This window comes from Etheostoma spectabile, unplaced genomic scaffold (genome assembly GCF_008692095.1).
Source record: "Etheostoma spectabile isolate EspeVRDwgs_2016 unplaced genomic scaffold, UIUC_Espe_1.0 scaffold00018676, whole genome shotgun sequence".
Taxonomy (NCBI): Eukaryota; Metazoa; Chordata; class Actinopteri; order Perciformes; family Percidae; genus Etheostoma; species Etheostoma spectabile.
The window spans coordinates 156,890-168,864 of record NW_022604396.1 but is presented as its reverse complement, the minus strand read 5'-3'; the positions used below and the strand labels follow the sequence as shown (position 1 = coordinate 168,864).

The window sequence follows — 11,975 nt, the reverse complement described above, 5'->3', positions numbered from 1 at the left end:
CCATCATTTCCAGCACTTTGGAGTAGAAAATCAACAAATAATTGTGGTAATTAATCCAATAATTTGGCCATAATCATGCAGATAAAAAGGTCTAATGTTTTATCAAATCAGGTTGGGCAAGTAACCTTTCTGCTGACTTCTCGAAAAATAAGCAAGTAACATCACTCAATGAAAAATACTGTAATGGCTGGGAATCGAACCCAGGTCAACTGCTTGGAAGGCAGCTATGCTCACCACTACCACCATCACTGGACAATACAATGTTCACTTCAAATCTTGTACTACATCTGGGCATTGAGACTGAAAGTGTGATCTATCACTGAGTCCCTCCAGGGGGTCCGGTGTTATCACATTCACAAGAATGGGAAGTGTGTGTATGTGCTAGCTCCCTTCGATAGCTCAGTTGGTAGAGTGGAGGACTGTAGAGGCGTAAAGCTGAAATCCTTAGGTCGCTGGTTCAAATCCGGCTCGAAGGAGCACTCTTTTCCAGAGTTTCCCTTCAGGTATCAATAAAGAATTTCTGATTCTGATGTAGAGATGGACAGACGACCCAAAAGCATAATACTTCTTGCCGAGACATGAAACAAAAAGAAGAGGTGAGGGAGGTAGAGTTAAAGAAACTTTTTTCAGGACACCAACATTTTGTCTCTCAATATGGCAGGCATTCTATGCATCCAGGGCCAAATGTTTTACCATTTCATCCACTACGGGCCCCTAAGGACACATGGGACTGTGAACGCTTGTTACCCATAGCAACGACAGGTAACAACAAGTGGAAGTACTTCTCTCTTTTTGTATTATCGCCACTATACGGCCCAGGTTAATCTCGGTAAACTTTGCGGAAATCCTGCAACCAGCTACGATGACTGTTTATCTGTGAGGATTTAAAAATCTATCTGTCAACCCCGTCTGGCCCGTATTGGATGGAATTATGTAAATTTGCGCTTTTTATCTGTTATACATAACTACCTGGATGCAACAAAGAACCCTTTTCTCCTGTTTTGTACACAACCCATTGTTTTACAAAACACAAGATAACTTTTCACCAAATCCCTCAGTTAAATCACAGTCAGTAACTTTACATGTGTGTCCAAACCTTTCTGTGTAAAAAAATAAAAATATCAATCTCAGACATTAGTTCCAAAAAAAAAAACAATTGTTGTCAGAAGTGGGATTTGAACCCACGCCTCCAGTGGAGAATGCGACCTGAACGCAGCGCCTTGGACCGCTCGGCGATCCTGACTGATCCAACAGATGTTCAGTAAGACCTGTTTAAAAAAATATAATATAGTAAATTAAACATGTCATGATATAGTTTCTCAGTCATCCATGTCCTAGTTAACAAGGGAAGGTTTCTCAACTGTCAGCCCAAATATATGGGCGTTCATGGAGACATGGAAGAAAGTCACCAGGGTGGCAATGTGCTTGACAATGGCAATACATTGCACGGGATGTGAAGGCAATGTGCAATACAGGCCAAATCCTCTGGTGGGAATCAAGATCCACCAATGTTTCTGTCCACAATGTCCACCTGAATCCAGAAATGTCCCTGCCAGATGGGATATAAACTGAAAATTGGGTCAACAATTTGCAATTATCTTTAAAGTTATGATATATAACTTCTATAACAAGGGTTTGGACACAGTGACCACTTACTTCATTTTGTAGTTCAGGAGACTGTTTTTTTCCACAGGTAGCAGTTTTAGAAGCCTGGGCAGCTCAGTCGGTAGAGCATCAGACTTTTAATCTGAGGGTCCAGGGTTCAAGTCCCTGTTCAGGCGTAAAGTTGCACATTCTGCTAGATGAGTTGTCCATTTGGCATGCCTGAATGCTTCAAAAAACTTCCCAATCACTTGTGTTCCATGTGTAATTCTCTAAAAAAAATTGTGGCTGTTTTTCAAGCAGGTTTGTATCATAACAATGTTGCTGGTAAGTCTAAATGAACAATGGGCAACCTGCATCCATCTTGCTAGTACCCAAATCTCTGTACTCATCTCCCTGCTTGGATAGAAGGTCATCTGGTGCATTTTTCCTGTCATATGATTCTGGGTATGATTCTCTCCCAGTTGGGGGAGAGGGTGAGAGAGAAAAATGATAGCCTACACACATCCTTGCAGGGGGCACCCAGATTTGAACTGGGGACCTCTTGATCTGCAGTCTAATGCTCTACCACTGAACTATACCCCCACGTACTCTATATTGAATATGCTTACGGTGCAGCAAAACAATGGCTGGGCGTCCACCATGTGGTTACCTTCACAGTCTGAGAAAGTATCCAAATCTCATCTATTGTATGAAAGAGAGTTAAAAGAAAGAAAACAGTGTAATCTTCTATAAAGGCCCAACTGAATTTATGTTAATTACAATAGATGTCGTCACTAAGCACAGAAATGTGGTCCACACAAGGATCCTGCATTGCTCAAAGTGTCTGCGTACTTGTAATTATGTGGACCATGTTTCTGCCCTAGTTCAATTTTGCTCAACTACACAAACTCCATACCAGACAGTGAAATCCTAACTGAAGTTATCTCAGGGCAGTTTCCATATAGTGAAGATCTAGACCACACTGTGTAAATGACAGAAACCCAACAAATCCCAAAAGAGCATGCATTTGTTGTTACATATATTAGGAAAAATGTCTTTTTAACAGGCAGAAACCTCAGACTAAAACTGGCTCATGGTGGGCAGTCATCTGACACAACCAGTTGGGGGAGAGGGTGAGAGAGAGAGAGAGAGAGAGAATGGAATGAAAAGATGACCAGTGGTAATTATGGCAGCAGTAAAGGTAATAGAACTATTAATAATAATAGTAGCAGTAGTAGTGCAGGGCGTCCAGCAGGACCACGGCAGCAGCTGCATCCACTACTCAGGTGCCACCACAATCTAAGGAAGTCTGAGAGGGGACAAAGCACAAGGGCTTCTGGAAAGAAGAAACATTAGTTACATGCATGCTTTTTTCAAGTATCAACAACTACTATTATGTGATAGCCTATACACATCCTTGCAGGGGGCACCCAGATTTGAACTGGGGACCTCTTGATCTGCAGTCAAATGCTCTACCACTGAGCTACACCCCCACACACCCTAGGTTGAATATGATTATGGTGCAGCAAAACAATGGCTGGGCCTCCACCATGTGGTTACCTTCACAGTCTGAGAAAGTATCCAAATCTCATCTACTGTATGAAAAGGAGTTACAGTTTTTTACAATTGCTATGACAGATTTTTCAATACTTTTAACAAATTTCCAAAATTATGAACACAGTTAGCACTACATCCGCATGTGTAAGCTATACTATTACAGTTTTTTACAATTGCTATGACAGATTTTTCAATACATTTAACAAGTTTCCTAAACTCTTAACACACCAACACACCCAAAACACACAACTGGCAAAACAGTTAATTTCATGCTCAAAATCACACATTGTAAACTAAACTCCAAAACTAATTTTCAGAATACAATAATACACTAACACAACACACTATGTCTAACAAAACACTGTAAACATGTTTCAAAATCAAATAATTATTCCAAACACTAACACATGTTCTCTTCCAACAGGAACATTTAGTCAATCATAACACAATGACAAAAGAAAACTCTATCATCAGCTGACATTACAAAAACTTCATTATGTTAGATGTGTGAGGTATGCCCTTATACAATAGACAGTGTATTGTATTGATCATAGATTGTGTTTTGCACATGCATTTTCAATTCAATTCAATTTTATTTATAGTATCAATTCATAACAAGAGTTATCTCGAGACCCTTTACAGATAGACCACACTCCAGAATTTACAAGGACCCAACAGTTCTAGTGGTTTCCTCCAGAGCAAGCAACAGTGCGACAGTGGCGAGGGAAAACTTCCTTTTAGGCAGAAACCTCGGACTGACACAGGCTCTTGGTAGGCGGTGTCTGACGAGCCGGTTGGAGTTAGAATGAAGAGTGGAAATAACAAAAATAGAAAAAATAGTAGTTTGTAGCAGTTCTTTTTAGTAGTTCATGGCATAGCAGGACGCTGTGGGCATTACAAGGCACAGCAGGAGAATTTTTTGAAAAATCTCATAAAGTCGTTACTACTAAGAGCTCTGGGAATACTTGGTTCAGTAGAGCTGTGACCATCCGTCAGCCTGGCTACAGAGATGAAAAGAAACCTCACTTCACTTCGTTCACCATTGCATTGTTTTCACTTTTCAGAACCGGAGCTACAATACAGCTAATTCTACAGTCTATGGTTAAGGTCACATTTATATTCCGATTATGTAAAGATATATGTCCGTGAGGTTCTGTAGTGTGGTAGTTATCATGTCTGCTTTACATGCAGAAGGTCCTGGGTTCTATCCCCAGTGGAACCAGACTTATGCTTTAAAGTAAGAACTATGTATTTGGTACCACCTGGAAATTGTCATTTGAAAAGTCTTTAGAAAAAATTGAATGCAAATAATGAAATATAAGCCCGTGTCTTTTCAGAACCTCACCTCCAGCCATTATTTTTAATGTATTGTCACGATTATGTTAAAGATGACAGGACATCAGAGATTCCATAGTGTAGTAGCTATCACATCTGCTTTACACGCAGAAGGTCCTGGGTTCAATCCCCAGTGGAATCAGACTTATGGTTTAAAGTGAGAACTATGTCCTCTTACCACCTGACCTGCTTTAAAGGTGCTCTAAAGGATCCCAAACATTCCCTCAAAATGTGAATAACAAATTTTCCATCCCCTGAACTGGAACAGCAGAGCACAGTGGCGCAGTGGAAGTGTGCTGGGCCCATAACCCAGAGGTCGATGGATTAAAACCATCCTCTGCTAATTCCTATGCTTTGTATCAGCAGTAAGGCCATTTCCAGTCTGTTGATGCAAGTTTCTGAAGTGAAATGTCTCCAGCTGCTGAAAAGTAAACTTAACGGTGTGTCAAGTTCATTTCATCCATAAAAATGGAAACTATAGTGCTCATACTCGCTGTAACAACCAAATAAACTGGACTGTAATACAATATATATACACACTACAGTACAAGTACATAAATACAGTAAAAAAGAGACTGTAAAACATGTACATCTGAAGTGCTTGTGGTCCTGTCTGAGGTATAAAAGACAGAGCATACTGCTTAGTTTGTGTCACAGGAGGTCTTAGTCTACCACTACGATCTATAACCCTACCAGTCAGATTACCACAGGAGTTAATATCGTATGCTTCCTACCACTGAGCTACATCCCCTGAAGATTTTCAGATTTTTTTGACTTTTTTCTGAGATAGACTTATCTTTATTAATCCTTTTGGGATGACTCTCACGAGGAAATTGAAATATCACTGAATAAAAGAAGAAACCTGGGTAAAACATGTAATGTTAATGTTATATATGGCTTCAAAACCTGTAAATGCAACTGCAGTGGCTGGAAATCAAACCTGGGCAAAATGATTGCACTGCTATGGTACAAAATCATAGTCAAAAAAGTAACAAGTAACACACCTGTTGCCTTTCTGCTAGACAATCACTGCAAATCTTGTAACAGAGACTGAAAAGAAATACATTGGTGGAGACTGGTGTCTTCCAGTAACTATGAGGTAACATTTAGTTTTGTTCATAAAGGCACATCTGCAATTTGGTAAACTGTGATGTGTCATTGATTTGCTACCACTGAAAGAATGGCTCTCGTTATCGGCAGGAGTCGAACCTGCGCGGGGAGACCCCAATGGATTTCTAGTCCATCGCCTCAACCACTCGGCCACGACAACCTGAAAAGAAGAGCTATGCCTGTTTACACAAACTTTCATAAACTTTTCAATTAGTTAGCAGTAGTTACCAGACACGGGCAAAGTGCAAATCGTAGTGCACTTCCTGTGTCTGTGGATCCTCGTGGAGGCAGCTTGTTTGATTGATATGTTCCCTTATTTGTACCATAACAGAGATCTAATGTTTTATCAAACCGGGTTGGGCAGGTAACCTTTCTGGTTACTTCTTGACAAATAAACTGCAATGGTTGGGAAACAAACCCAGGTCAATTGCGGGGGAGGTAGCTGTGCTGACCACTATACCATCATCACTGGGCAATACAATGTTGACTGCAAATCTTGCAACACATCTGGGCATTGAGACTGATTTTTGCATGAAGTACCATACATGCAAGGATGCACAACACTGTGCTATACAAATTTGTTCAAATCTGTCTCAGTTGCTGAGTAAAGCTGGACATGGTTAAAGTGCACAGAGTCATCAGACACTTATTAAGTTAATCTTCCACTTTATTGCCTTTGTTACACTTGTTGCATTATTTCCTTTCATCCGTCAGAGTAAGATCATCTAAAGCTCTTTTACAGACTGGACCATAACACCTGATGGAGATGCCAGGGACTGAACCCAGGTCCTTATAAATTCAAATCATGCATTCGACCACTGAGCTGCATCCCCTGAAGTTTGTCTGATTTTTTTTTACTTTCTTGAAACCTGGGTTAAAAAAAGTCGTAGTGTAGTATGTCGTAACAAGTCCAAATTTAAAGTTCTTGTTGTAAAACAAGAAGAATCCAAAGTCCTCTGGAGAATGCGGGCATTGATCCCGCTACCTCTCGCATGCTAATCAAGCGCTCTACCATTTGAGCTAATTCCCCCTTTTCAGAAATTGTCATAGTATGTTGAAAAATTCATAAAAGTCATAGTATAGTATGTCAAAAAAATCATAAAAGTCATAGTATAGTATGACAAAAAATCATTAAATGTCATTAAAAAGTCATAGTAAAGTATGTCGAAAAATTCATAAAAAGTCATAGTATAGTATGACAAAAAATTCATAAAAGTCATAGTATAATATTCCTAAAAAGTTGTAGTGTAGTATGTCTTAACAAGTCCAGATTTATATTTCTTGTTGTAAAGCAAGAAGAATCTAAAGTCCTCTGGAGAATGCGGGCATTGATCCTGCTACCTCTCGCATGCTAAGCAAGCGCTCTACCATCTGAGCTAATTCCCCTTTTCAAAAGAAGTTATAGTATGTTGAAAAAATCGTAAGTCATAGTATAGTATGACAAAAATTCATAAAATGTCATAAAAATTCATTTTAGAGTATGTCAAAAAATTCATAAGTCATAGTATATAGTATGACAAAAATTCATAAAAAGGCATAAAAAGGCATAGTATAAGATGTTGAAAAATGTCATAAAAAGTCATGAAAAGTCATAGTATAGTATGTCAAAAATTCATAAAAAGTAATGTAAAAAACTAAAGAAGTCTCTTGGATGAGAGACAAAACATCTGCGGAGGACCTTTTACCAAGTCCAGTTGCCCTCGGCCTAGTTATGGACTTTTGGGGTAATAGCATGGATCAGGAACCAAAATGGACACATCTGGACTCAATGTGGGCATTGTACGGCAATATTTGACACGTTTAGAGCACAAAGACAATTATCAGTTTATTTCCCATCTGTCAGGTATATTTGTGGACTCAGTTGGACATTGTTGACAGAAACATTGGTGGATCTTGATTCCCACCATAGGATTTAGCCTGTATTGCACATTGCCTTCACATCCCGTGCAATGTATTGCCATTGTCAAGCACATTGCCACCCTGGTGACTTTCTTCCATGTCTCCATTAACGCCCGTATATTTGGGCTGACAGTTGAGAAACCTTCCCTTGTTAACTATGACATGGATGACTGAGAAACTACCATTTCATGACGTTTAATTTACTATATCATAATTTTTCAAACGAGCGGTCCACGGTGCTGCGTTCAGGTTGCAGTCTCCACTTTAGGCGTGGGTTCAAACCCACTTCTGACAATAATTGTTTTCATTTGGAACTAATGTCTGAGAGTTGATATTGGGAATAAAGAACTTAGCAGTTCTTTGTATTCAAGAGGACATGAATGTGCACGAGAAACCCAATTGAAAGTACAGCGTTTTGTGAGCATCTTTATTGTCAACACATGTAAAGTTACTGACTGTGATTTAACTGAGGGATTCGGTGAAAGTTATCTTTTTTTTTTTTTAAACTTTGGGTTGTGTACAGAACAGGAGAAAATGGTTCTTTGTTGCATCCAGATTTTTATGTGTTACAGATAAAAAGCGCAAATTGACATAATTCCATCCAATACGGGCCAAAAGGGTATGACAGATAGATTTTAAAATCCTCACAGATAAACAGTCATCGTAGCTGTTTGCAGGATTTCCGCAAAGTTTACCGAGGTTAAACTGGGCCGTATAGTGACGATTATACAAAAAGAGAGAAGTACTTCCACTCTTTGCTATGGGTAACAAGAGTTCACAGTCCCATGTTTCCTTAGGGGCCCGTAGTGAATGAAATGGTAAAACATTTGGCCCTGGATGCATAGAATGCCTGCCATATTGAACGACAAAATGTGGGTGTCCTGAAAAAAAGTTCTTTAACTCTATCTCCAACAACTCTTGTTTTGTTTCTTGTTATGTCTTGGCAAGAAGTATTATGCTTTTGGATCGTCTGTCCACCTCTACATCAGCATCAGAAATTCTTTATTGATCCCTGAAGGGAAACACTGGAAAAGAATGTTCCTTCGAGCAGGATTTGAACCAGCGACCTAAGGATTTCAGCTTTACGCCGCTACAGTCCTCCACTGTCCCAACTGAGCTATCGAAGGGAGCTAGCACATACACACACACTTTCTATCCTTGTGAAAATGATAACACATGACCCCCTGGAGGGAATTTCTGAATCATCAGGGCCTGTAGCTCAGTGATAGAGTGCACTTTCAGTCTCAACGCCCAGATGTATTACAAGATTTTCAGTGAACATTGTATTGCCCAGTGATGGTGGTATAGTGGTGAGCATAGCTGCCTTCCAAGCAGTTGATCTGGGTTTGATTCCCAGCCATCACAGTAGCTTTCTTTGAATGATGTTACTTGATTTTTTTTACAAGAAGTCAGCAGAAGGTTACTTGCCCAACCTGGTTTGATAAAACATTAGATCTCTTTGGGCTGCGTGATTACGGCCAAAATGATTGATCAATATGGAGATCACGATTAATTATCACAATTATTTGTTGATTTTCTACTCTACGTCGTTTAGCTTTGGAACCCCCCTTTCTCCACAGCTTTCAACTGACAGATATGGGTGGGGGAGTGGTCACTGTGTCCAACACTTTCTGTGTGATTCAGGTGGACATTGTGGACAGAAACATCGGTGGATCCTGATTCCCAACAGAGGATTTGACCTGTATTGCACATTGCCTTCACATCCTACGTAATGCATTGCCATTGTCAAGCACATTGCCACCCTGGTGACTTTCTTCCATGTCTCCATGAACACCCATATATTTGGGCTGACAGCTGAGAAACCTTCCCTTGTTAACTATGACATGGATGACTGAAAAACTACTATATCATGACATGTTTAATTTACTATGTTATAATTTTTTAGATGGGTCCTACAAAGCATTTGTGGTATCAGTCAGGATAGCTGAGTGGTCCAAGGTGCTGCGTTCAGGTTGCAGTCTCCACTGGAGGCGTGGGTTCAAATCCTATTTCTGACAGCTACTCTTTTTCTGAGACATGATATTCCCAATGATATTGGGAATAGAGAACTTAGCAGTTCTTTGTATTTAAGTATTTAACAGCGTTTTGTGAGCATCTTTATTGTCAACACATGTAAAGTTACCATGTGTTTGTACACAGTAGACATATCTACTGCTGTAATCACTGTCAATGGCAAGTCCTTTAAAACCTGTTCTTGACTTGCTTTTTCCCACATCCTCTGATGCTTTGCTTGCTAAATGACTTAAGTTGGCTAATAATTGTTGCTTTTTCATCTTCGTTGTGATTGTTGTGTACCTTTAACATCACACATGTGGATATTATGAAAGAAACTGACTAGCAAACCCTTGCAAAACTTTTAAAGGTTTCATGGTGTAATGGTTAGCATTCTGGACTCTGAATCCAGCAATCTGAGTTCAAATCTCAGCGGAACCTGTTTTTAAGCCACAACACAGGTGAAAAAAATCAACCTTTCAACTTTCCACATCTAGTTTAAAGTGAGCTTACAGGTTTAAGAACATACACTGCATCGGCCAGTGATGGTGGTATAGTGGTGAGGATAGCTGCCTTCTAAACAGTTGACCTGGGTTTGATTCCCAGCCCTCGCAGTAGTTTTTCTTGTATGGTTACTTGCTTTATTTGTCAAGCAGTAACCAGAAAGGTTACTCGCCCAACCCAGATTTGATAAAATATTAAATTTCTGTTATGGTACAAATAAGGGAGCATATCAATCAATCAAGCTGCCTCCACGAGGATCCACAGACACAGGCAGTCCACAATAATTTGCAATTTGCCCGTGTCTGGTAACTACTACGAACCAATTAGAAAGTTTATGGACATTTGTGCAAATAGGTATAGCACTAAGTTTCAGGTTGTCGTGGCCGAGTGGTTAAGGCGATGGACTAGAAATCCATTGTGGTCTTCCCCGTGTAGGTTCAAATCCTGCTGACAACAAGAGGCATTCTTCAAGAATAGTAGAAAACTGATAAATCATTACAGTATACCAAACTACAGATGTGCCTTCACAAACCGTATTGTATTATCTCATAGGTACTGGAAGTCATCTGTCTCCACCAAAGTATTTCTTTTCAGTCCAACATGCCATCCCATCCACCGAGACTTAAGTGGACCGTTCCACCCCTTTAATACATGTCAATCAAGCTGAGCCTGTGAAGGCCACACAGTCTGATTAGTCAAGTGGAAATACCTGTGGGAGTTGAACATGGATGTGTAGAGATGGGCTTTCAAACAACAGACCTTTTTGACATGTCAAAGTAGGAAAAGCAAAGGTAGAAATAAAAATGAATTATGGCTTAACTCGGGTCACATTTTTACACGGGACATAAGGCATTACAAAGTAGGTGTTAACCCTTTCAAGTAACCATGTCCACCATGGACTAAACATACTTCAAGACTGACTATAACTTCAGTTAATCAGAAAGCTTAGCATGTTTCATTACCTTCACTCATGTTAGTTTTTCACATATTTACCACTATCACCACTCTGATCATATTCCCTTCCTCAACACTCCATAAAGAAGTAAAGAACGATCATCAATGACAGAGAGCATATGAAGTGAATCATTACTCTCTGTCAGCTTCACGCTCAAAAAGGAATATCACGGCTCATCATTGTGGTCAGCGAGACCAAACACTTTAGAAACACATTCCTCAAGTCAGAAACTCTAGAAATGATCCCTGAAAGTTTAGTCTTGGTTAGACTGAGGGGAGAACTGCATCTCATTCACTGCAGAGTGATTGTCACTCAGGGTTCAGAGGGACAGAAGCTAATCGTTACGTGCTCCAGATGACTCTGAGGTGAGAAAATCTCTTTAGATCTTTAAGAAGACCGATATGTAGATTGAATTAGATTTTTAGTCACTGTTGTCTCAATACTTCAATGTCAGCCTACTTATTCTCTACAATAAATGCTCCAGTCCTTTCTTTGCATTAAACACCAGCCAATCACAAGTCTTACATGTGAATACTCAATTTATGATTAATCAGGAAGCTCACATAAAAGATAGTAGAAAGGTCTACCAAATGTTTAACTTTACAACCCGTAAGCTGTTGGAGCCTTGGTTGCCACAGGATCCCAAACCTCGCCTCAAAAATGTCAATTACATATTTTCCAGCCCCCAAGTATTACGAGCAGAGCAGAGTGGCGCAGCGGAAGCGTGCTGGGCCCATAACCCAGAGGATGGTGGATCGAACCCATCCTCTGCTATTTCCTGTGCTTTGTATGAGAACTATGTATTTCCTGTTTGTTGCGCAAAGCTTATGGAGCGTTCTTCTCTGTTTTCCTGCGGGAGGGGGGCTAGCAATTAAGCAATTAGTGGGCTTTTTTTTGGAAGTTTTGAGGTTGGCGGTTCGAACCCCGCCTGCGGCGATAAAGATGCCATCAAAAACAACGTTGTAGAAACGCTACACGTCTGCAAGCTTCATCTGAGTTTACATACATCATCTAAACT

General features: G+C 40.0%; 6 non-coding genes across 6 annotated transcripts; 3 read left to right on the top strand and 3 right to left on the bottom strand.

Annotated features, from left to right (window-relative positions):
• The first annotated feature begins 388 nt into the window (after positions 1–388).
• Positions 389–476, top strand: trnay-gua (transfer RNA tyrosine (anticodon GUA)). Its single transcript is given in 2 exon segments — positions 389–425; positions 441–476. It is a non-coding gene; the product is annotated as a tRNA-Tyr (tRNA).
• Positions 477–2,115: 1,639 nt separating this feature from the next.
• Positions 2,116–2,187, bottom strand: trnac-gca (transfer RNA cysteine (anticodon GCA)). The gene has a single exon. It is a non-coding gene; the product is annotated as a tRNA-Cys (tRNA).
• Positions 2,188–3,005: 818 nt separating this feature from the next.
• trnac-gca (transfer RNA cysteine (anticodon GCA)) lies at positions 3,006–3,077 on the bottom strand. The gene has a single exon. It is a non-coding gene; the product is annotated as a tRNA-Cys (tRNA).
• A 1,213-nt stretch (positions 3,078–4,290) lies between these two features.
• trnav-uac (transfer RNA valine (anticodon UAC)) lies at positions 4,291–4,363 on the top strand. Its single transcript has one exon. It is a non-coding gene; the product is annotated as a tRNA-Val (tRNA).
• A 182-nt stretch (positions 4,364–4,545) lies between these two features.
• Positions 4,546–4,618, top strand: trnav-uac (transfer RNA valine (anticodon UAC)). Its single transcript has one exon. It is a non-coding gene; the product is annotated as a tRNA-Val (tRNA).
• A 6,384-nt stretch (positions 4,619–11,002) lies between these two features.
• On the bottom strand, positions 11,003–11,218 carry LOC116681700 (small nucleolar RNA U3). Its single transcript, XR_004330076.1, has one exon. It is a non-coding gene; the product is annotated as a small nucleolar RNA U3 (small nucleolar RNA).
• Between the last annotated feature and the right edge of the window lie 757 nt (positions 11,219–11,975).